We start from the raw sequence: 4,811 nt of genomic DNA on the forward strand, positions 1-4,811 counted from the left end.
GGCTGCCACGTGACAGTCACAGAGCCCAGAATAATGCCATGGTCTTGGGCCAGTCATTTGCCTGCCTGTGTCTCAGTTTCTTCCTGTGTAAAACAGGAACGGGAACATCTAAATCATTATGGGAAGTAAAGATAAAGCACGTATGTTTATTTGTAACGTAATAAGTGCTTACTGAGTCGGTGCCCTGGAGGAATGGCTGTTGTGGGTGGGGTTGGCCCCACGGCCTGTCCCTGCAGACTCCCAGCCCTGGCCCTGGCTGTGAATGGCCACGTGTCTCTCCTGTGCGGCTGACTGGTGCCAACAGCGGGGAGGCCTCTGGTGCTATCAGGGCCCTGCTGCCCAGATATGGCCCTGGCCGGGCCTCCCCCTGCCTCCCAGCTGGGGCTGGCTGCTGCCACCTGACCCTACAACCCAGGGCCCGAGACTGTGCTCTCCCCTCACCCCTCTGCGGGTGCCCCGCCCACACCCGGCTCCTGGCGCGCATGGGATGTTGTGCACTCGCACCTCCGCCCACGCCCAGCTCCCGGGTGCACGTGGGATGTTGTGCACTCGCAGCTGACAGAAATCGGAGCCGGGGGCTCTGAGCTCATCTCTCCCCGCCCACCGGGCAGGCCCGTGCCTTCTCCATGTAGGTAAACACGGGGCTGTATTTACTTGGAACACACGAGGTGGCCCGTGGTGGCAGGGGAGGCGGCTTACGTAATGGCAGCCTGGTGCTTGGCAGCTCCTGGGTGCTGCGGGAGAGGGAGGCCGCCTTGGTGACGCAACTTGCACCCCAGGGCCCGTCTTGGGGTGATGTCCGTTTGGACCGGGCTGCCCCAGAGGATGCGCAGGGCAGCCAAGGATGCACAGGCAGGGGCCTTCCCTGCCGCCGCTCTGCTGGGCTCCGGACCGTCCGTGCAGTGTCACTGGAGGGGCACATACTATCGGTCCAGCGCCGGCGCGGGCCGCCATCTCTAGGAGCTCACCAGGCACCCCGCGTGGCATCAGCATGTCATCTCGCCGCCACCCTCCCGCCGTCCTCGCTGTACAGGTGGGGCGGCCGGGCGCAGAGAGGAGGAGCTGCCCGCCTCAGGTCGCGTGGAGAAGGACTGGGTGCGCTCTGCGCCCGCCCTCCAGGGCTGAGCCGCCGCCCTGGGCCTGTCCTCCTTGGCCTGGCCAAGGCTCTGCCCGGGTGCCCTGGGGCCTTCCCCAGCCCCTGGCCGCTGGAGCTCCAAGGCTGGCGGCCTCTCCCTGCTTCCCTGCCGCATGGCTGGAGCGCTGGACGCCACCCTGCACCTCAGCTTGGGGAACACCTGTGGGCCTTGCCCCCTCCGGGAAGCCCTCCCTGGCCCCAGACCCAAAGCTGGGGCTCCCGTGGGTTGCTGGATGCACCTCTGTGCTCCTCATCTCCCTGCCGCAGGTGGGGGGTGGCCTCAGCTCCGAGGAGTCTCGTGGGTGGGAGTTGCAAACCGTCGCCCCACGTGCACGAAGGGCGCCACACCCGAAGTCTGCAAACGGCGTGTGGGGACATCTGCGTCTCCTCGCTTGTCGGAAATCGGAACCCGTCTCTTCTGCAGGTGGCGAGAGAGCCTCGCCTCCCTCGGGCATCTCTCCTGACGCAGGGCCAGCGGAGGGTGGGCAACGCCGCTGGGGGCTGGGGGTGACTGGCGGACAGTTGGAAGCATACATGCACACGTGCTCTGAGGGAGGGGAGGGAGGCAGCAGGGGAGGGAAGAAGAAAAAGAGCAGCCGGACAGCTCGGTCCAACCCGTGGGCTTTGGAGGCAGACCGGGGCAATACCCCTGCTCTGCCCACGGTAGCTGTGTGACTTCGGCTAACGACTGCACCTCTCTGTGTCTCGGGGTTCACTTTTTGCATCTATAAAAGGCACTGTGATGGTCCTCCCTGCCCTAGTGCTGCTGTGACGATCACAGGAAACGGTCGTGCACAAGTCCCGCCATAGGGTGAGAAAGCCCCCAGTCGGTGACACCGAGCGCCCGCCCTCCCTGCGCACCCTGGCTCCAGTTCCCAGCACAGCCATTCCTGCGCGGGGCGTTCCCGCCAGCCTCCCACCCCGGGCCTCCCCTCTGCCTGCTAAAATCCCCTGGATCAGTGCCTCTCCCAGGTATGTCCCGGTTATGTAATCACCGCGAGCAGTCACACACGGACTGGAGCTCTCTGCTCGCTCCTGTTTACTCTTTGGCTCAGGGGAGAGTCCCATTCAGAAGAAATTGCTATTGTTTCTCAGCCTTCCCATGGGAAAGCAGCCTTAGGGAGGAGTTCAGGGAGCGGGCGGGGTGCGGGGGGGGCGGGGGAGGGCGGGAGGCAGGTCCGTGCACAGCCCAGGGCTTGCTCGATAGGCACAGTTTGCCGGTTACTTTATCTCTGTGAAAACAAAAGCCTCAAAGAATGTTTTGCATGACCTAATTTTTTGATATACCTGAAAAATGGGTAAGAGAAAGGCGGACCATTATCTCACCCACTTCCTTATTCATGACCTTATACCTCCCATCCCACTGTGTTCTGTGTTGCTACCTCACTTCATTCATTCATGCATGCATCCGTCCACCCATTCATCAATCCATGCATTCATCCATCTACCCACCCGCCCACCCGTCCATACCACCACCCATCCCCCCATTTACCCACCCACCATTTGCGCATCCATCCACACATCCATCTGCCCTTCCACCTACCCATTTACACATCCATTCACTCAACCATCTACCCATCACCATCCCCACAACCGCCCAACTACCCACCCACTTACCACCCATCTACCCATCCACTCATTCATGCACACATCCATTTACACGTCCATCCACCCGTCCACCATCCATACAATCATACATCTACCCACCCACCCATCCACCCACCCACCCATCGACCCCTCCCCCCTTCCATCACCTAACATTTATTGAGTTAATAGTGGGAGAAATGCTAGACTGGGTGCTTTGTGACCTGGTTTTCGTTCTCAGCACAGCCCCTGTGCGGAAGCCAAGTTTGGGAGCGACGCCTACCCAGGCCTGAGTCTCAGACCTGCTATCTTCTCTCCTGTCCTTGGCCAGACGCTTTCTCACTTTGAGCCTCAGTGTCCTCATCCGCAGAACTGGGAACCGACAGCACTTGTCTCGTTATCGTGAGGACAGAATGAGAACACACGCAGGGGACTTCCTGGAATCACATGAGGCCTCGGTGGGGCCTGTCCAGGGCCTGCGCTTTGGGTGGGGGAACGCCAAGGTGGGGCCAGAGGTGGCTCTTTCCTTGGGGCCACCATGCAGCGGAGCGGAGCACTGGTGAGGTCTATGCTGGAGACATGGAGAAGGATGGGGGGCTGGCCCGAGATGTGTGGCTGGCGGCCATGGAGGATTAGACCAAGGTTTTCCAGAAGGGTAGAACGGGGCTGTGTTGGTATCATGGAAGGAGCCCTCTGGCTGCTGTGCAGGAAACAGATTAGACATGGGGACCCACGAGACGGAAACCAGGTAGGACACTTGCAGTTGCCTGGACTAAAGACCATGAAACTGGAGGGCAGGGGCGGCACTAAACTTTGTGGACACATTTTGTCCTAAACACTGAAACTGTGCAGGCACCAGAATCGCTGACTTAGGCCTCAGGTGACCTTGATGGCAGCAGATCACCGGTCCCCTGGTAACGCAGCATTCATACCCTAGCTTCCCAGCCTGCGTCCCTGGCAGACATTGCTAATCAATGGCAGCTCTCTTTCCCCTTAGAGCCTAAAACTGTGCTGTCCAATCTGGTAGCCACTGGCCACCATTTAAATACTGCTCTTTAAGTCTAAATCAACTAAAGGGGAATAAAATTGATGATCCAGTTGCTCAGTTGCAATGACTACATTTTAAGGACTTGCTGTCTACAAGTGGCTAGTGGGTGCCGGGTTGACAGGGAGATACAGAGCGTTTCACCATCACAAGGCTCTGTGGGACCGTGCTGGCCTCAAGCAGCTGCGTGGCCGGTTCTGGGCCCGGCTGGGATCTGGACGGGCGATGTGCTCCCTCTGGACCTCCCGGGCTGGTGGGTGAAGAATCCTGCCCCTCGTGTCTCAGGCAGGGTTTCTCTCAGCCTGGATTTCACACCGAAGGTCAGACTCAAGAGAGCAAAGTCCCTCTGGCGGATCCTTCTCAAGTTCACTTTCTTTTTGTCTCTCAAGAGGAAAATAAAGGAGAAGCCCAGCCTGGGCTGCGATGTCATTGGCGAGCGTCACTCCGGCCCGAGCTCACCTTGTTCCTCCGGCCTCCGGAGGCTGGGGCTTCTGTTTTGTGTCTATTTTTAGCGCCTCTGGGTGAATGTCACTGCCGCTGGTGGCTGACATTTCATACTCTGGGAACCCTGACCTGCTGCTTTTCCGGTTGTGAACTGAACCTGCTTTTTTCATGCCCCAGAAGGAAAGAACAATGATCATTAATAATCGGCATCTTCTGGAAAATCGGAAACGGAGCCTCGGTGATCCGAGGCCGCCCTTAACCCCGGCTGTGCTGCCTGCGGCGGCCACTGCCTGGCTGGTCTCTGGAAGGCTCCGCAGCTGCCAGAAGGTCACGCCCTGCGGCCACCGGGGAAGCGGGGAAGGTGGGCAGTAGGCAGGGGGCTGGGAGAGGGCGACCTTGGCCCTCAGTCACACGGCCAGGGGCAGAGGAGGCCAAGGCAGAGGGAGGAAAACCTCCACCTGCGTGGAGCCCTGTGGCCCACCTCCAGAGACCAGCAAGGGGGACACCCTCCCCGGGCAGGTGGGAGTGCAGGCGGGAGGAGGGGAGGGTTCCTTGCTCTGGGTGGGCGGGTGGGGGTCTCAGCTGTGCTGGGGTGCACGATGT

General features: G+C 60.2%; 1 long non-coding RNA gene across 1 annotated transcript; it reads left to right on the top strand.

The window, feature by feature from the left end:
- The first annotated feature begins 547 nt into the window (after positions 1 to 547).
- Positions 548 to 3,818, top strand: LOC142870449 (uncharacterized). The gene is made up of 3 exons (XR_012918821.1): positions 548 to 632; positions 1,897 to 2,107; positions 2,961 to 3,818. It is a non-coding gene; the product is annotated as an uncharacterized LOC142870449 (long non-coding RNA).
- Positions 3,819 to 4,811: the final 993 nt, after the last annotated feature.

The sequence above is a fragment of the Microcebus murinus genome, chromosome 4, assembly GCF_040939455.1.
Source record: "Microcebus murinus isolate Inina chromosome 4, M.murinus_Inina_mat1.0, whole genome shotgun sequence".
NCBI lineage: Eukaryota > Metazoa > Chordata > Mammalia > Primates > Cheirogaleidae > Microcebus > Microcebus murinus.